Source organism: Rhipicephalus microplus, unplaced genomic scaffold, assembly GCF_043290135.1.
Source record: "Rhipicephalus microplus isolate Deutch F79 unplaced genomic scaffold, USDA_Rmic scaffold_22, whole genome shotgun sequence".
NCBI lineage: Eukaryota > Metazoa > Arthropoda > Arachnida > Ixodida > Ixodidae > Rhipicephalus > Rhipicephalus microplus.
The window spans coordinates 868,711-890,454 of NW_027464595.1; positions in this window are offsets into that span (position 1 = coordinate 868,711).

Sequence of the window (21,744 nt, forward strand, 5' to 3'; positions counted from 1 at the left end):
CAGCGTCGCTCGCAAAGAGAGGCCGCTGCTTTATTAGAGACCCGCGTTCAGCTACCAAATGAAAATGTCACCATTTTCACAGAAGAAATGACCCGAATATTCCGTCACGCTGACCCAGACATGCCTGAGGAGAAAACAGTTCGTTTCCTCATGCGAGAGGTCAAACAGGAGCTCTTCGCGGGACTGATGAGAAACCCACCGAAAACCGTCCAAGAGTTTGTAGCCGAAGCGACCGCTATCGAAAAGACCCTGGAAATGCGCACCAGACAGTATAATCGTCGCCTGACCACAGACTGCGCGGCTGCTCAAGAAAGTAACTCCGGAGACCTGCGTCAAACGATCCGAGCGATCGTGCGGGAAGAGCTGCGCAAGCTGTTGCCTTCGGCACAGCCTCAAGTGGATTCAATCGCCGAGATTGTGCGAGAAGAAGTTCGGCAATCGCGTCAAATTCCCCACGCACCGCTGCCCGAGCCGGAAGCTATGAGCTACGCCACTGCACTGCGCCACAACGCTCCTGCCCGTCCACGCCAAAACGCCGCCCCATCGCACTTCCGTCGACAGACGCCACCGCCGCCACCACCCCCACCGACGTCATACCGTTCGCCAGCGGCCCAGCGCAGTGCACCGAGGGAGACTGACGTCTGGCGCACCCCTGACCATCGCCCGCTCTGCTACCACTGCGGCGAGGCCGGACACACATACCGCCGTTGCCAGTACCGACAGATGGGACTGCGTGGCTTCGCCGTCAATGCACCGCGTCCACAGCCAGGCGAACGACCACGTGACATCGCCGACTACCTGACAGGAACTCGGTGGACACCACGAAGCCCTTCGCGTTCGCCGTCGCACAGCCGCCGCACGTCACCGCACCACCAGCAGTACTCTGGCCCAACGCGGGACCGGTCTCCTAGCCCGTATCCGGGAAACTAAGGGCAGCAACCGGTGGAGGTGCGGTTGCTGTGCGACGAACTACCGAAGATCTTCCGACGACGACGACCCCGCGATGGAGCTTTCCGAACACAACGCCAACCAGGCAAAGCCCTGAAGGCGAAAGCTCACTTACCGAAGGTGGCCTGACGACGCAACATGGAAGCAGCGGAAAAAGCCGACGCAGCAGTGACTCGACGCCACGGCTGTAATGTAACTGTAACGCCACGGCTGTAACTGTAATGCGAGACGGCGAAGTAGCGACCTTGACGTTCTTATCGACGGCCACAGTGTGACCGCTCTCGTAGATACTGGAGCCGACTATTCTGTCTTCAGTGGGTAGTTCACCGCGAAGTTAAAGAAAGTTAGGACAGCTTTGAAGGGCCCTGAAATCCGCACAGCCGGAGGCCATCTCGTAACGCCTGCAGGAATCTGCACAGCGAGAGTCACCATTAACGGCCGTATTGATCCTACAGACTTCCTAGTCCTACAGCGTTGCTCGAGAGATGTCATCCTTGGTATGGACTTCTTATGCCTCCATGGTGCTGTCATCAACCTAAAAACAAACGAGATAACTTTATCCATAGAAGAAGCACTACCACCGCGCACGCCGTCAGGACACCATGCCTTGAATGTGCTGGAAGAACAAGTCACCATTCCGCCTCACTCAAGTGTCATCATTTCAGTCGGCGCTCTTAAATCACGTGACTTGGAAGGCGTCGTTGAAGGCAGTCAGCATCTGTTGGTCACCCAAAATATTTGCGTCGCAAGAGGAATTGCAGAGCTGCGGGGAGGCAAACCAACAGTTATGCTCACGAATTTCAGCAATGAGTACAAACATGTGAACAAAGGAACAACGGTAGAATACATCGAAGAAATTGAAGAAGCCACCAGTGCTTTCGCCCTCGCCGATTCTGCGGAACCAGCTCAGAGGAACCAAGCCCCTCCCATAACTTTCGACGTCCATCCCAGACTTCCGAACGATAAGCAAGAACAGCTCAAGGCCCTGCTCCTGCACTACGAAGAGTGCTTTTCGTCGTCATTGAAAATTCGGCAGACCCCAATCACGAAACTTCGCATCATAACCGAAGAAAATGCCAGACCACTCCGTCAGAGTCCGTACAGGGTTTCGACGCCGGAACGTGAGGCCATGAAGAGACAAGTTGACGAAATGCTGCGGGATGACATTATCCAGCCGTCCAAGAGTCCATGGGCATCCCCCTTGGTGTTAGTGAAGAAAAAGGATGGGACCCTACGTTTCTGCGTCGATTATCGCCGCCTGAACAAAATCACAAGAAAGGACGTGTATCCTCTCCCACGAATAGACGACACACTTGATCGGCTCCATAACACCAAGTACTTTTCGTCAATGGACCTCAAGAATGGCTATTGGCAAATCGAAGTCGACAAAAGAGACCGAGAGAAGACGGCGTTTATAACACCGGACGGCCTCTTCGAGTTTAAGGTGATGCCCTTCGGCCTTTGCTCAGCGCCTGCAACTTTTCAACGCGTTATGGATACAGTACTGGCAGGATTGAAGTGACAGACTCGCCTTGTGTACTTGGACGACGTCGTCGTGTTTTCCTCGAGTTTCGACGAGCATCATCGGTGCCTTGAAGCTGTACTTCAAGCCATCAAGACTTCCGAACTCACACTGAAGCCATAAAAGTGCAGATTTGCGTATGAGGAGCTCATGTTTCTGGGGCACGTTATCAGCAAGTCTGGAGTTCGTCCCGATCCACGGAAAACAGCCGCCATCGCCGACTTCCCGCCGCCCACTGACAAGAAAGCCGTGCGCCGATTTCTGGGCCTGTGCCACGTTCCATTTCCCAAGTTTTTGTTATCATCCCAAAACACCACACGATTCTCAGCGCAAACCGCGCCTGCAGTTTTCTAGAGGGTTCCGGACTGTAGTAGATCATTTCGATAAGATCACGCCCACTGTGCGAACGGTACAGATTGTTCTGGAACGCACGCCGCCGCCAGCGATAGCACTAGAACATTCGACGGCGGGAGTATAAATGCCGACGCGCTTCGCCGCTTGTCAGTTGTTGATCGAAGACCGACGCTCCGTTCGCCGCTATCAGTCCGAGACTGCTACCTGTGCGAGACTGCTGCTGTAATTGGACTTTCAGTTTACCGGGCACAGGTTCGCCCAAATAAACAGTTAAATCCTAACACGAAGTCTCCTGTCTTCGGCCACGTCACGACCCCGTGACATCTGGTGGAGGTGCTGCTTCGTTCATGTACCGGACGCCCCCGTCAAGCCGTGAACCCAGCCCACGTCGCGGAGAAGACACCGACACCAACCAGGAGCAGCGAACAAGCCGCCGACAGCAAGGGCTACCACCGGAGTACGGGCTTCTACCAGACAAGGCGCGGAAGACGAAGGCCATGACCGCGACTGCAGCGACAATGACAACCGCAGCGTCCCAGCCCACGATGGTCATGCATCAACCCAGGGAACCACCAATTTTCCATGGGTCATCGTTCGAAGACCCGGAGTCCTGGCTGGAGACATACGACCGTGTGGCCGCCCTCAACCACTGGGACCATGAAGAAAAGCTGCGTCGTGTGTTCTTCTATTTGGAAGACACCGCAAGGACCTGGTTCGAAAATCGGGAGTCCACGCTCCGAACGTGGGATGTTTTCTGCGGCGCATTCCTTCAAACGTTCGCGAGCGTCGCTCGCAAAGAGAGGGCCGCTGCTCTACTAGAGACCCGGGTACAGCTACCAAACGAAAAGGTTGGAATTTTTACAGAGGAGATGACCCGCCTATTTCGTCACGCTGACCCAGACATGCCTGAGGAGAAGAAAGTTCGTTTCCTCATGCGAGGAGTCAAACAGGAGCTCTTCGCGGGACTAATGAGGAATCCACCGAACACCGTCCAAGAATTTGTATCCGAGGCGACCACCATCGAAAAAACCCTGGACATGCGCACCAGACAATATAATCGTCGCCTGACTCCAGAATGCGCTGCTGCTCAAGCCAGTGACTCCGACAACCTGCGTGAAACGATCCGAGCGATCGTGCGGGAAGAGCTGCGAAAACTGTTGCCTTCGGCGCAACCTCAAGTGGATTCGATCGCCGACATTGTGCGAGAAGAAGTTCGGCAATCGCTTCAAATTCCCCACGCACCGCTGCCCGAGCCGGAAGCTATGAGCTACGCCGCTGCACTGCGCCACAACGCTCCTCCCCGTCCACGCCAAACCGCCGCCCCATCGCACTTGCGTCGACAGACGCCACCGCCGCCACCACCCCCACCGACGTCATACCGTTCGCCAGCGGCCCAGCGCAGTGCACCGAGGAAGACTGACGTCTGGCGCACCCCTGACCATCGCCCGCTCTGCTACCACTGCGGCGAGGCCGGACACACATACCGCCGTTGCCAGTACCGACAGATGGGATTGCGTGGCTTTGCCGTCAATGCACCGCGCCCACAGCCAGGAGAACGACCACGTGACATCGCCGACTACCTGACAGGATCTCGGTGGACACCACGAAGCCCTTCGCGTTCGCCGTCGCCCAGCCGCCGCACGTCACCGCACCACCGACAGTACTCTGGCCCAATGCGGGGCCGGTCTCCTAGCCCGTATCCGGGAAACTAAGGGCAGCAACCGGTGGAGGTGCGGTTGCTGTGCGACGAACTACCGAAGATCCTCCGACGACGACGACGCCGCGACGGAGCTTTCCGAACACAAGGCCAACCAGGCAAAGCCCTGATGGCGAAAGCTCACTTACCGAAGGTGGCCTGACGACGAAACATGCAAGCAGCGGAACAAGCCGACGCAGCCGTGACCCGACGCCACGCCCTAACTGTATTGCGAGACGGCGAACTAGCGACCTCGACGTTTTTATCGACGGCCACAGTGTGACCGCTCTCGTCGATACTGGAGCCGACTATTCTGTCATCAGTGGGTCGTTCGCCGCGAAGTTAAGGAAAGTTAGGACAGCTTGGAAAGGCCCTGAATTCCGCACAGCCGGAGGTCATCTCGTAACGCCTGCAGGAATCTGCACAGCGAGAGTCACCATTAACGGCCGTATTTATCCAACAGACTTCGTAGTCCTACAGCGTTGCTCGAGAGATGTCATCCTTGGCATGGACTTCTTATGCCTCCATGGTGCTGTCATCAACCTAAAAACAAAGTCGATAACGTTATCCACAGAACAAGCACTACCGCCGCGCACGCCGTCTGGACACCTTGCCTTGAATATGCTGGAAGAACAAGTCACCATTCCGCCTCGCTCAAGCGTCATTATTTCAGTCGGCGCTCCTGAATCACCTGACTTCGAAGGCGTCGTTGAAGGCAATCAGCATCTGTTGGTCACCCGAAATATTTGCGTCGCAAGAGGAATTGCAGAGATGCGGGGAGGCAAAGCAACAGTTATGCTCACAAATTTCAGCAATGAGTATAAACATGTGAACAAAGGAACAACGGTCGCATACATCGAAGAAATTGTCGAAGCCACCAGCGCTTTCACCCTCGCCGATTCTGCGGAACCTGCTCAGAGGAACCAAGCCCCTCCCATAGCTTTTGACGTCAATCCCAGACTTCCGAACGATAAGCAAGAACAGCTCAAGGCCCTGCTCCTGCAATACGAAGATTGCTTTTCGTCGTCATCGAAAATTCGGCAGACCCCAATCACGAAACATCGCATCATAACCGAAGAAAATGCCAGACCACTCCGTCAGAGTCCGTACAGGGTTTCGACGCGAGAACGTGAGGCCATCAAGAGACAAGTTGATGAAATGCTGCGGGATGATATTATCCAGCCGTCCAAGAGCCCATGGGCATCCCCCGTGGTGTTAGTGAAGAAAAAGGATGGGACCCTACGTTTCTGCGTCGATTATCGCCGCCTGAACAAAATCACAAGAAAGGACGTGTATCCTCTCCCACGAATTGACGACGCACTTGATCGGCTCCATAACGCCAAGTACTTTTCGTCAATAGACCTCAAGACTGGCTATTGGCAAATCGAAGTCGACGAAAGAGACCGAGAGAAGACGGCGTTTATAACACCGGACGGCCTCTTCGAGTTTAAGGTGATGCCCTTCGGCCTTTGCTCAGCGCCTGCAACTTTTCAACGCGTTATGGATACAGTACTGGCAGGATTGAAGTGGCAGACTTGCCTTGTGTACTTGGACGACGTCGTCGTGTTTTCCTCGAGTTTCGACGAGCAACTTCGGCGCCTTGAAGCTGTACTTCAAGCCATAAAGACTTCCGGACTCACACTGAAGCCAGAAAAGTGCAGATTCGCGTATGAGGAGCTCTTGTTTCTGGGGCACGTTATCAGCAAGTCTGGAGTTCGTCCTGATCCACGGAAAACAGCCGCCATCGCCGAATTCCCGCCGCCCACTGACAAGAAAGCCGTGCGCCGATTTCTGGGCCTGTGCGCCTATTATAGGCGGTTCGTGAAAAACTTCGCCCGCATCGCCGATCCTCTCACAAACCTTACCAAGGCCGACGTGGAGTTCAAGTGGGAAACGCCACAGGAACACGCTTTCCAGGAGCTTAAACATCGCCTCCAGACGGCTCCGTTACTTGCCCATTTCGACGAATTCGCCGAGACAGAAATACATACTGACGCAAGCAGCGTAGGTCTTGGCGCCGTTCTTGTGCAGAGGGCTGACGGACTTGAAAGGGTTATTAGTTACGCCAGCCGATCGCTATCCAAAGCAGATGCAAATTATTCCACAACAGAAAAGGAGTGCCTCGCCATCATCTGGGCTACGTCGAAATTTCGCCCATACCTCTACGGCAGGCCCTTCAAAGTTGTGAGCGACCACCACGCCTTGTGTTGGCTAGCCACTTTGAAGGACCCTTCAGGTCGCCTCGCACGATGGAGCCTGAGACTTCAAGAATATGACATTACTGTCATTTACAAGTCCGGCAAAAAACACTCCGACGCCGACTGTCTCTCTCGTGCGCCTGTCGACCAACCACCACCCGACGACCCGGATGACGACTACTTCTTGGGAACGATAACTACCGACGACTTCGCTGAACGACAGCGGGCCGACCCGGAACTTAAGGCCCTAATAGAATACCTCGAAGGCAGGACCGCCGAAGTCCCGAAGGTATTCAAGCGCGCACTTGCGTCGTTTTTTCTACGAAACGGTCTTCTACAAAAGAAAAACTTTTCACCGCTTCGGGCTAAGTATCTCCTTGTGGTGCCTTCAGCTCTGCGACGAGAACTCCTGCAGGCCCTGCACGACGATCCGACGGCAGGGCACCTCGGTGTTTCTCGCACGCTCGCGAGGATACAAGAAAGGTACTACTGGCCGCGTCTTACCACCGACGTCACTCGTTATGTGAGGACATGCCGGGACTGTCAGCGACGCAAGACACCGCCGACAAGGCCAGCGGGACTTCTGCAGCCAATTGATCCACCTTGTCGACCTTTCCAGCAGATTGGTATGGACCTACTGGGGCCGTTCCCGACGTCGGCTTTCGGAAACAAGTGGATCGTGGTAGCCACCGACTACCTCACCCGCTACGCCGAGACAAAAGCCCTGCCAAAAGGCAGTGCATCCGAGGTAGCTAAGTTCTTCGTCGAAAATATCGTCCTACGTCACGGCGCCCCAGAGGTCCTTATCACCGACAGAGGAACGGCATTCACTGCCGACTTAACTCAAGCGATCTTGGCATACAGCCAAACAAACCACCGCCGGACGACAGCGTACCACCCACAGACCAACGGCCTCACCGAGCGGCTTAACAAGACGATCGCCGACATGCTGTCAATGTACGTCGATGTCGAACACAAGACGTGGGATGCCATTCTTCCGTATGTGACCTTCGCATACAACACGGCGGTGCAGGAGACGACGCAGATATCTCCATACAAATTGGTCTACGGAAGGAGCCCGACAACGACGCTCGATGCCATGTTACCCAACGTCACCGACGAAGAAAACCTTGATGTGAGCGAGTACCTTCATCGCGCCGAAGAAGCCCGACAACTTGCGCGGCTCCGTATCAAGAATCAACAGACGACCGACAGCCACCGTTACAACCTTCGACGACGCTTCGTGGAATACCAGCCCGGTGAACGTGTTTGGGTGTGGACGCCGATACGCCGACGTGGACTGAGTGAAAAGCTTCTGCGACGGTACTTCGGACCGTACAGGGTTGTTCGACGTCTCGGCCCACTTGATTACGAGGTTGTCCCCGACGGCATCACGAACTCTCAACGACGCCGATCGCGACCTGACGTCGTCCATGTCGCACGCCTCAAGCCGTTTCATGCGCGTTAACAAACTGAAACAGTGTTTTTTATATTATTGTTGTATCGTAATTTATTCATTGTACTTTCTTGCATTATTATTGTACCTTCATCTTTAGTTAAAGCATCTAGACGATGCCTTTTTCAGAGGGGGGCAATGCCACGTTCCATTTCCCAAGTTTTTGTTATCATCCCAAAACACCACACGATTCTCAGCGCAAACCGCGCCTGCAGTTTTCTAGAGGGTTCCGGACTGTAGTAGATCATTTCGATAAGATCACGCCCACTGTGCGAAAGGTACAGATTGTTCTGGAACGCACGCCGCCGCCAGCGATAGCACTAGAACATTCGACGGCGGGAGTATAAATGCCGACGCGCTTCGCCGCTTGTCAGTTGTTGATCGAAGGCCGACGCTCCGTTCGCCGCTATCAGTCCGAGACTGCTACCTGCGCGAGACTGCTGCTGTAATTGGACTTTCAGTTTACCGGGCACAGGTTCGCCCAAATAAACAGTTAAATCCTAACACGAAATCTCCTGTCTTCGGCCACGTCACGACCCCGTGACAATAGGCGGTTCGTGAAAAACTTCACCCGAATCGCCGATCCTCTCACTAACCTTACCAAGGCCGACGTGGAGTACAAGTGGGAAACACCACAGGAACACGCTTTCCAGGAGCTTAAACATCGCCTCCAGACGCCTCCGTTACTTGCCCATTTCGACGAATTCGCCGAGACAGAAATACATACTGACGCAAGCAGCGTAGGTGTTGGCGCCGTTGTTGTGCAGAGGGCTGACGGACTTGAAAGGGTTATTAGTTACGCCAGCCGATCGCTATCCAAAGCAGAAGCAAATTATTCCACAACAGAAAAGGGGTGCCTCGCCATCATCTGGGCTACGTCGAAATTTCGCCCCTACCTCTACGGCAGGCCCTTCAAAGTTGTGAGCGACCACCACGCTTTGTGTTGGCTAGCCACCTTGAAGGACCCTTCAGGTCCTGTCTTCAGCCACGTCACGACCCCGTGACAATATATATATATATATATATATATATATATATATATATATATATATATATATATATATATGAATAATCAGTGTTGGGGAAACGCCGCAGGCGCCGAACTTTGACGAAGGAAAATATCGGCTTCCGATCTCAACATCTGTTTCCGCCAGTTATTCAGTGTTTGTCATTGAATAGATAACATCGATCGACGCATAACATCGAGGAGACCAAGGCTACATAAATTTTTTGTAGTGGGTAAACTTTTCGTCATTTCACGAGACGTTTTGTGCCGACGACGCCGTGCTTGAGGTAGGCCTACGTCGATCCGGGTCAACGCCACATGAACGCGCGCCAAGTGGCATTCGTCTGGTCGAGTGGTTCGACATGCAAGTATTGATGGCCTGAGAGAGCATATCTCCTGATGAGTGTACCGAAGAGTACGGGTGGCAAGCAGCAGTTTTCAAGCGAATGACGACCAAATATGCTGCTAGCAGGGATTCAGCCGGAGCTGAGCCTAATACGTACGCGGAGTCTAGAACGTTTGAGAACGGCAAGCAGGTCAAGAACAGAGTTACCAGGTCGTCTCGCATGCCCTACATGCCTAAGGATCACTTCAAGATCATCCTACGACCATGTGGGGGCATCAATAATAGCAAGATGGGTTTCACCAAGGTAGGCATAGCCATCATAGAAGCTGCAGGGTTGGGCTTGAATCGGACGGCATCAGACATCATCTGCCCGAACGTCAGCCAGAACACAATGGTAGCGAGTACACTGGAGCGAGAAAATGCTGAGAGGTACGTGAGAATAAGATCAATAGATCTGGGCGGTTGCAATCATGAGATCAACGCCTATGAGGCTGCACCAGACAATATGTGCAAAGGAGTGATAAGGAACATCGACGTCGCGGACGGGCCGGCGGAGCTTGAGAGAAATATTGTCAACCCAAGAAACCCCTTGGCGCTCGCTGCTAAAAGAATTAGGAGTATCGGCCTGGTGATCATCGCCTTCGATGATGACAAGGTTCCAAATTTCGTCAGGTATGGTTCGATCCTGGTGAAGTGTTCACTCTACAAGAAAAAGATCGATTACGTTATGCTTGTGGCCAGCTCGGTCACAGAGCTGACGTGTGCCCCACCCCGGAAGAAACCGTGTGTAGAGGATGTGGCGCAATGAACGTGTTGGTTTACTGGTGCAGACATCACATATTGATTTGATTTGTGGGTTTAACGTCCCAAAACCACCAAATGATTATGAGAGACGCCGTAGTGGAGGGCTCCGGAAATTTCGACCACCTGGGGTTCTTTAACGTGCGGCCAATTCTGAGCACACGGGCCTACAACATTTCCGCCTCCATCGGAAATGCAGCCGCCGCAGCCGGGAATTGAACCCGCCACCTGCGGGTCAGCAGCCGAATACCTTAGCCACTAGACCACCGTGGCGGGGCAGACATCACATATGACTGGTGATATCATCACTAGTCATATGTGCAACTATCATATAGTCACTGGCGCAAACATCATATAGTCATCATCATTCTCGCTATGCAGGTTTTCCTGTTAGCGATCGCCGGCGTACCAACTTCGTGCGACGTGTGCCTTGGACCCAGTGTGACCAACGCAATCTCAGACACACGGCAGCAATCAAGATCAACATTCACGCCAGGCATGTTGGACACCCCTCTTCAGGATCTGCGCATGTCAGTGACGTCATGCACCATGGACAGTATAAAAGCACTACCACAGAACTACTTCACCAGTGGGCACGGTGAAACAGCTGCGACTATGCCGCTAACCAAAAAAGTTGGTTCTCGCTGTGCAGATTAGTTTTTCATTCTCTACAATTAGGAGTGGAGATGAGTTGTTTTTATTGGTTTTGCCGTGCCCAGGCGCTTGTTTGAGTATTGCCTATGACTGTTACGTAGCTCTTGGAATTTTGATTTGTGGCGATGTTGAAAGCAACCCGTGTCCCTCCACAACTAATATTTTACAGAATGTACTGAAGGGACAGGTCGATATTCACGCCGAGGTTACTGAAATGGCAAATAGGTTTAGCGAGTGTGTACAGCTCATTCGTGATCTTGGCTCAAGTTTAAAATCACTAGAGCAACTTATGAAATAATCAAAGGAAAGCTTGCCGCTCATTACAGCGCTTCAATCATCGTCATTATCCCTTCGAAATTTAGTGGCCTTGCAAAGCAGAAAACTTGTCGACCTTGACGATTGCAGTCGAAGGTCAAACGTAATCGTTTATGGCATTTTGGAAAATAGCGGGGAAAATGAGGCATCATTAAGAAAAAGTGTTGTTGGAGACATTTTTGAGAAAAAACTTGGAGTTAAATGCGAGTCTATAGCCCGTATTCACCGCCTTGGCCGCCATACAGGCCGATGCCCAGTAATAGCCTATTTTAAAGATTTTGATGAAAAACAGGCTGTCATTCAAAATACAAACACAAAAGAACAAACATTATCATTCAAAATGACTTCAGTCACGAAACACTGCGCGTGCGCAAGCTTCTTTGGGATAGGGCCAAAGTTGACCGAGTGAATATGAAGCGCGTATCTCTTTTGCATGATAAGTTGAAAATTGATGACACAATCTTTGTATGGAACGACACCAGAAATGAACGTGTAGCACTTCCAAAGCACCGGGACGCCACTCGTTGACGTACAACGCGTGCAGAGGCAAAATATATAAGGATACTAAATTTTGATGCTCGGAGCCTTGTAAATAAAATTGGCGAACTTTAACTGTTGCTTCTTGAACATGATCCACACATAACAGTTATCACGGAAACCTGGTTAAATGACAAAGTTTGTGATTCTGTTTTAATACGGCCAAACTATAGTATTTTTTGTTGTGATCGGCCAAGTAGGGGCGGCGGCGTAGCCATTATTTTACTGCATCCGTTGACAGGTGTTGTTATAAACCAAATCAATGGTCATGAAAGTATGTTCCTCAGAGTAAATTGCTGGGGCCATGTCTTTATCGTGTGTGCTGTGTATAGGCCTCGATCGGCTTCCCCTGAATACATTTCCAAACTGTGCGATCATATGGCTCAGTTTTCGAACAACAGGGTGATGCTCACCGGTGATTTTAATATTCCGTGCATTGATTGGCGTGACCCCGTTTCCTTTTTCGATGTGGGCATAAACCCTCTTGTGGATATTATGAATATGTGCGATCTAAAACAAACTGTTACAGAGTACACCAGGGAAGCTTGAAGTATCCGTTCGGTAATACATTTATTTTTATTAGTAATAATATTTCTACATATATACTCTGTGGGTGTGGTTGATGGTATGTCGGACCACAAGGCGGCGTACCTTTCCTTTCCGCTTGGTGATGCGAAGTTGCACAAAAAACAAGGAAAAAAGTTAATAAAAGATTTTGCTAAAGCCGATGACCATGCAATACTTGACTGTTTGTGGGAATTTTGTGATAACATGCCGGGCTGCGTCACAACTCTCTGGGAGAATATATATTAACGACTTGCCCGACCATGTATCCTGCAGCATTCGCATGTTCGCAGACGACTGTGCCATTTATCACACTATCAGTAACCAGCATGATCACCTCTATCTCCAAACCAATCTTAACAACGTCCTTAATTAGTGTAACACATGGTTAATGACCCTTAATCCTTCTAAATGTAAACTTGTGTCTTTTTCTCGTTGCCACAGCACTTATCACTTCCAGTATTCCATCGTTAACACCGCAATTGAATCAGTACCATCTTATAAATATCTTGGAATAGCGTTGTCTTATTATTTACCATGGCGTAACCACATCGCTAATGTAGTTTCAGCATCTAATAAAGCACTTGGTTTTCTCAAACGCCATCTCCGCCTAGCCCCCTTTCATGTAAAGTTACTTGCGTACAAATCTTTATTCAGACCGAAATTAGAGTATGCATCTGCCATATGGAGCCCACATCAAGCGTATTTAATCAAAGCATTAGAAGCGGTACAAAGCCTTGCTGCCAGATTAATTCACTCATCTTACTTATACGATATCAGTAGTTCATCTTTGAAAGCGAAATCTGGACTGCCACTCCTTTATTTGCGCTGCCGCACTGCAACTCTCGTGCTTTATCACAAATTATTTCATTCTTCCCTCAATCAGCCACCTTATATAGTAGCCGCAGCACGCATATCTCATCGAACCAGTCATCCATTTCAGGTTTCCCGCCCATCATCGCACACCATTGCTTTTTCTGCCTCGTTCTTTTTTCGAGCAGCCACGGACTGAAACGGCCTCCTCCGGGACATCGCTAACATCGCGTCATCATCTGGCTTTCAAGACCGTATTATTGATAATCTTCAATGCTAAAACAACTCTTACTGCTTATTGTTAACCTAAATAAAACCCCACCCCATATGTAATGCCCCTCCTAGAAAGGGGGGCCTTTAAGGTAATAAACTGAACTGAACTGAACTGGATGCTCTGAAAGAAACTATTCATTAATGCATTGAAAATTTGTCCCCTCCATATACGTTCGCACTAACAAAAATAACCCCTGGATGACAAGAGAAATCATCCATTTACACCATATGCTAAAACGAGTCGAAAAACATAAAAAACCAGTTAGTGAGATATCTAAATTAAAAGTCAGTCTTGCTTCCAAACTTTCCGACGCGAATTTAGGTATTTCTCTCATTCATGACCTGAATTTTTGACAAAAAGTCCTGAAAAATTCTGGTGATATTTAGAACAAACGGATGCTACGCCCAGTCAAATAACTGTTGATGGTACCATTGTAAATGATGCGTCGGTTGTCGCTGATCAGTTTAACAGATACTTCTGCTCCGTATTTTCTGCTCCGCAACATGAATCACCACATGACAACCTTCTTACAGTAATGTCTTCCGAGTTCATAACTTATGAGGGCATATTTTATTTGCTGCTTAACCTGAAAAATAAACCTACAGCTGGTCCAGATAATATCCTTAACACATTCTTGCGTAGATATGCCGAACCCGTTGCGCACATTTTAACAAGCGTTTTTTTCCTCTCCTTTGAGAATTCCTTCATTCCTGATGACTGACGCATGGCACGTGTAGTACCGGTGTTTAAGAAAGGGAATCGTTTAAACATTGCAAACTACAGGCCTATTTCCTTAACGTGTACGTCATGTAAGCTATTAGAACGCATAGTCGCACAATACATCACAACATTTCTTGAAGAACACCACCTGCTGTCGCTATTACAGCACGCATTTGGAAAAACATTATCGACCACAACGCAGCTAGTTACAATTAATGAGTTTACGTCGTCACTGGATACGGGGAATCAAATTGATGCTATTTTTTAGATTTTAATAAAGCCTTTGATCTTGTCAATCATAGCAAACTCATTTTTAAATTATAAATCCTAGGTCTACCTGTTAACCTCATTGACTGGATTCATTCTTACCTTCACAATCGCAAGCGGTATGTTAAAGTAAATGACTGCGTGTCTGGTATTCTACCAGTATCATCAGGAGTTCCTCAAGGTAGTGTTTTGGGACCTATTCTCTTTTTAGTGTATATAAATGACATTGTTAAATCAATAGACACATCACAAGTCCACATAAAGCTTTTTGCAGACGACTGCATACTTTATAAAACGACTACTGCTCCGACTGACCAGAAAGAAATGCCTGCAATCCATCCTTTGTGCCATTTATAGGTTGTGTGAAGATTGGTCAATGAAATTCAATAGCGATAAATCAGTTGTCATGCATATAACAAATAAGAAACACCGTTTTAATTATACGTATTCTCTCAACAACTGTCCATTGACTGAGGTTAATGAATATAAATATTTGGGCGTCACAATAACAAGCCACCTAACATTGTCAAGCCACATTAATAAAACATGCTCATCTGCATCTAGAAAGCTCGGTTTTTTGAGATACAAATTAAAAAACAGTGCCCTCAGATATCAAAATGCTGGCCTACAATGTTTTCATAAGACCAAAGTTAGATTATGCTAGTGTCGTTTGGAACCCACATATAAAGAAAGATGTTAAAAAGCTTGAGATGGTGCAGCGAAAGGCGGTTCGCTTTATCTTTAATGCCTACCACAGAAATCACTCGCCAACAACGATCATGCCCAATAATGATAATTCTACTTTACAATACCGAAGAGCTGTTGCCCGGCTGAAATTTCTACACTCACTTTATTTCCATAGATTTAACATTTGTCCAGCAACTTATATAAGAAATCGAATCTCAAGACAAACTCGACTACTCACACCTACACTCTTGAACCTTATTTCGCACGTACTAATCTTTTCATGAACTCGTTCTTTCCTCGGAGGATCAATGTTTGGAACGCGTTACCGTTTGAAGCATTCTGCGATAACGAAAATCCTGACTTCGATAACTATGTATCTTTCCGTTTTTACCCGTACAACTCAAGATCTGGGACTGTCTCAAGTTGTATTTTATTTGCATACTCAGGTTGCAATTTGCGATTTCTTGCTGCCATTTCTCTTTGTTCAAATGTTATCCCATGTTTTACTGCCTTAACATGTTTTTATTGCTTGAACTTTCTTTCATTTAGGTTACATTGTGAATCACTTTTTATTATGCCCCCCTGCTTGGTCTTTCGACCACAGTATTCTGTAAATAAATGAAAAAATCATAAACCTGACAGGCGTGTCGAGTAAGAACATCACAACATACTACGCTAATAGCGTGCTAGCGACCGTTACGCTAGCTTCACATATACTAAATTTGGTATCACGTGACGTGAATTGATGACGAAGGTAAACGACACATTCAGACATGATAATCATAACACGGTAGTCATGTACGGCATTATTAACCTCTACATCGCCGCGTTGTGCTGATTTTAAAGTGACATATGTCAGGTTGATATATATCAACCTTTCTTCGTGCTTCGCATATCATCAATTCTCGCTGCACGTGGGATCTGCCAATTTTCTATCTATCTATCGATCTATCTAGCCGCCTACGACTTTTAGCTCTCCTTGCCGTTTCGGTAATGCTATCGATGCTAAACTTGCTATGACATAACTTGACTGTATGAAGAACAAATTTGACGAGTCATATGATGAGAAGCCTGACAAGTATGTCATTAATGTCATTATTTATATTTCACGATCCTGCAGCACTTGCGGTGGTTTAGTTTCCAACACATGACTAGATTACAAGCTCATGATGCACTCGCGGCCATTTCGCTAGCGTCACATATACCAAATTCGTTATTACGTGATGTGAATAGATGACTAAGGTATCATACCGGTGCAAACATGTGAAACATGAGATGCGTTTCATGTAACAACTTGACTACATGTTACGTTCACGATGCGCTCGCGGCCAATTTGCAAGCTTCACATGTGTCAAACTCGGTCTGGCGCGACGCGAACGAACGACATAGGCGAATGACACATTCAAACATGATAATCACAACATGCGTGTCATGTTACAAAAGACTGCATGCCACACTTATGATGCGCTTGCGGCCGTTTCGCTAGCTTCACATGTATATAAATTTGGTATTATGTGACTAAGGTTTGTGACTGGTGAAAACATGATAATCATGAGATGTGTGTCATATCACAGTCAAGGTGCCAATACACTTCGACGCGACGCAGCGCGCGTGCTCACTGACGTTCATTTCGTCGTGTCACGCCGACGTTGCCACGCCAGGCGCCGGTCTTGCCATATATATACTCGCTGGCACGCGAAGCGCTGCGTTGCTTTGACGCATGCGCGTTTGAGCGTGTCCGGCATACCCCCCACCACGCAAAGAGGGAGTCGCAGTTCAGTCTGGGTAACGCATGGGCGAGAAATTCAACATGTAGCATTTTGAGCCGATTGCCGTCAGGCCGCGCCGACGGACGCTGGTCGTGCCGCCCTACTGAAACGTTCCGTAAGATGCGGAGACCTCACATACGGAATTATTGGAATATGGAAGACGTATGATGCGGACTCCGCATAAGACGTATGATGCGGGCTCCGCATAAGACGTATGATGCGGACTCCGCATCTTACGGAAAGACGTATCATGCGGAAATTACTGAAATGTGTGCATGTTATATCTGAATCTAGTGCAAAGCAATATAATGTGTAAATTGAATAGACGTCCACATCTTGAGTACATGCAATACTGTGTACAAATCACAATATTTCTTAAATGTGCATGATGAGGTATTGAATCATCGGCATCTAGCTTACTAATTGTTGTAATGCAGAAGCAAAATTACCTTTTAAATAAAATACATTACAAAACTACTAAATTAACATGCTAGCAATCATAAATGGTGGTTACATTGCAACACATTAATGCAGTGTTCTATGCAAGACTTAAAGAACTTATAAAGTTATTATTATCAATGGAGAAGCATTAATATACACATCAGCCCTGCTACAATCAATATGTTTTTTTATTTGTCTGTATGCTCCAGCTGTGAATAGTGACATTGCAGTTTGATCGTACACAAATGAGGTGACTGCACCGCAATTTCACGAGCTCCACCTAAGCCACAGGATGGTGGCACAATGTAACAGCACTTTTAGTACGAAATGTTTAAACATAAATAATAATCATAGCACTGTGAAAGTGTGGCGCTGTGTTTATCTCATGAATGCCTTGTGGAGATCGGCGAAATGCTGCTTGAGGCTCCGGCACCACTGTAAATTTCGAAGGTCACTGCGATAGAACTTATGTGTCCTTCATAGGCACCTGCAAATGAAAATAATTGGCACAAATAATGTCAGAGACACATGTTAGCACAATAGTTTACATGCACAAGAAATATAACACGCAGAATGAAACTGAAAATTTAAGGCACACAATCCTTCATGTTATGCATATGTGAATAATAGAAGGAATGAGTGTATAAATTAGTTCTGCCACATCAAAAAAAAACAGCATGCTTATCACAGTGAAAATAACTAGGTTGTCACGATTAGATAATCGATTATTATGTCCTTATGAAATTATGATTTAAACGCTTCCTGCACAGTAAAACTTTAGGAACTGCAAATGAAAGCTCTCAGTGTTCATTTAATAGTGTGTGCATGTACATCTGCTGCCTTTATACTATACAGTTTTTGCACAAAATTGGCATCTTGAACAATTTTGAGAGTTAAACCTAAGCAACTTATGAAGGTTAAAATGACCATGAAATCAAGCAGGACAAGGCAGGTGCCATTAAAAATCTGTGCAAGCCAGATAACTATAACCGAACTGCACACATATAGGGGAGCAAGAGTAACAGTAATTCGGCTGCTGACCCGCATGTCGCAGTATCAAACCCCGGCTCCATTTCCGATGGAGGCAGAAATGCTGTAGGCACGTGTGCTCAGATTTGGGTGTACGTTAAAGAACCCCAAATGGTCGAAGTTTCCAGTGCCCTCTACTACGGTGTCTCTCATAATCATATAGTGGTTTTCGGACGTGAAACCCCACATATAAATCAAGAAAAACAGAAATAAACTGCCAACGGAAAAGTTGGTTGCTTGTGCTATCTGTAAGTGCTTACACCTTACTACATACAGCATGCTCATTCCATTTTGAATACCGATATTGAAAATAACTGCTCTATTGGGAATGTAAAAGGTAAGGTAGAACTGAACGACTCTACAAAAAGTGACCCTATTATGACATCACGTTTTCTTATAACAAAATTGACTAAGACTCTCAAATATCATTATGCAAGGAAAAAATCTTCAAAAGAACAATCAAGTTTGAAGTCATAATTATTTATATGTCTCCTATGACTATAACCAAGAAATCGACCTCAACATGGCTAATGTTAGTTTTTAAGGCCTATGTTCACTAGACAATGAACTATACCACAAAAAGCACAGCATTCAGGCAAAGCACCACACAAAAAAAGAAAGCAGTCCTTTTTGTTATTACCTACAATGCCTTTAAAATGGTATTTTTACCTCTACTTTCCACTTTTTATCTAAGTAACTGGTGTGAAACAAGTTAGCTGAAAATGCACTGTGCCTCCAAAACCTGTTGGTTGAATCTGAATTTTAAAAAAACGGTGAAGCTTGCACTAAATTAGGCTCCACAAGCCTTGGAACAATGAGAGTACATGACTCTTAGGACTACTTTAGTTACTTGTGTTTTGTTTCTGGGCCTAAGCATAAAGACAAGGGCTTAACTGAATTGCTGCTAACAAACAAATGCTTTCGAAATTGCCCGAGCGTCAAAGGATGCACAGCCATTTGTTGTTTTTTGCACTGGGCTATTCTACACCAAACATACAAACCATACTGCCTGGCGACCATCACAGATGTATAGTTTAAAAAATGATGGTAATTTACTCTTCTGAAAATAGTTATTTACAGAAATGTTTTGAAGAGAAAAGAGTAGTGGTCACGTGGGTACCTCCAGAATTTCGCAGAATGTCGTGCGGGTGTTATTTGTGAGAAAAATTTCAAAGTACCGCTTTTTCTTGCCACATCAAATTTGATCTACATATTAAGTAAAGATGCTTCTTAAAGTATTTGAAGTCAAGTAACATTAGTGCAATTTTTCTGCTGCATAGGCTTTGAAGAATTCCGCCAAACTGTTTATCGTTTGCATTTCTTGTATGGCAATACTGCATTTTGTATGAATATTTGAGCCACAAATACTCACTGCACAGAAGTTATATTTTACGAAAAAAAACAATGTTAGGTCCAGATTACAAATATCACTATATAATCGTTTTTGTCCACATTGAGATGCAATTTGAGCTGTGTGTTTGTCTAATTGAAAATTACCTTTATATGTAAGTTGAAAGCAAATAAACAGTTCTTGTTACATGGCAAGTGTTATCATTACAAATTTTGTTTAAATGAGGAAAATGATTTTTGAAGTCTCCTATTGAGGGCCATGGGGAACTTCGGAACGGAAGCTGTCGTACATGAAATGCAGAAAACAGCCATCATAAGAAAACTTCAAAAATTCATTTCTACTTTAAGACAAAGTGTAATCATATAACTTGCCATATAAAAAGAACTACTTCCTTGCTTTTGATGTGGCGAAAAAATTGCACTAATATTACTGAGCTTCATGCACTACACACAAGCACCTTTACTTAATACCAAGACCGAATTTGGTTTAGAAGAGGCAGTATTTTTGAAACACTTTACTTTTTACAAACAACACCCAGACGACATCCTGGGAAGTCCAGAAGGCACCAACGTGGCCTAATATTTTGTTCTCTGCGATATACTTTAGCATTTTGCTGTTTTCAGAAAAATACAGTAAACGAGCACAATATTTTTTTTCAAAACACATTTAGGATGGTTGGCAAAATGGCTGGGATGTTTGATGCGTAATTGCCTCACTGCCAGCATTTATTCTTCCGAAGCTCAAGCTATCACCTCTCTGTTACTGCCTCCCTCACATACAATGCCTGCATAGGAAAGAAAAAGAAAGGCAGGTCCGACAAAGTTCACAAGGCAAGATATTTTCATGTTGGATAAATTCATTACCATAAACAGCAGCAAAACAACATTCATTTTGAGTAGTCAGAGACACAAGCTATATACCAGCATACTAAGAGCCAAGCACAAACTTTTCAATTGAACATGTGTGGTGATAGACAGGAAGCACTTATTGCAAAACTGATCAGTCTGTAATTAACTAAATGAAGTACAATGCACTGTTCAATCCAACACCACATAGGCATCTTTGCTATAGCAAAGCCATGTGTCATTGATTCATGCACTAGATGGGACAATGCAAATGTAGCAAAAAAGGTGAAAAAATAAAACAAGGGAAAAAAAGATGAAAAGGGGGGATTGCAAAGTAGGAGCAGTGTAGCACTACTTTTACTTTGCATTCCCCTTTTCTTTCTTCTTTTTTCTTCTTTTCTATCATTTATCTTTTTTTTGCTTCCCTTACTCCCAACCTCCAACAGGAGAACACTTTGTATCAGCGCAACCTAACTTGAAAAGAAGCAAGGGCTGCACTCTTCTGCGTTATAGGTTTTTTTTTCAGACAAACATTTCCAACAGGCACACACGCCTATACCAATAGATGATGTCATTACTGACCCCATTTAAACTAACACGCCAAGGATGACAAGGTGACTTATAAAAATAGGCCCTCCTATCGCAACATCGGCCAGCCTGTCTGAAGCACTTCTAGTGTTCACCCTGATTACCCCACTAGATGTTTCCATCTGTCGACTCACATCTTCATTTTGGATAACACTAAGACGAGCTTACATTGATGAATACGCACGAAAGTTTAGTGATGTATCATGTATCAGATTAAGTAACTCTGTTAAAAAATTATTGATAGCTTGCTTCCAGGCTTTTTATACTGTAGCCTGAAACTTCGTAATGTCTTCTATGCACATGAACCAGATTGACAACGTAATGCACAACATGCTTAAGAAAACTGCGAGGAACAAGATAACGACAAAACGACCAGCCACCCAAAATTTTCGCTGTACATATTTATAAAATGTTCATGTACCCCAAACGAGGTGCTTATGATACAAGCCGAAAAAACCTACAAGTAGGGCCTTGGAGTCTTCTGGAAGTAGACGTGTTGCATTTTTTCTGTAGAGGGCTTTACACCCATAAGTGAGGAACAAAACTCCTGTATAATGAAGAAT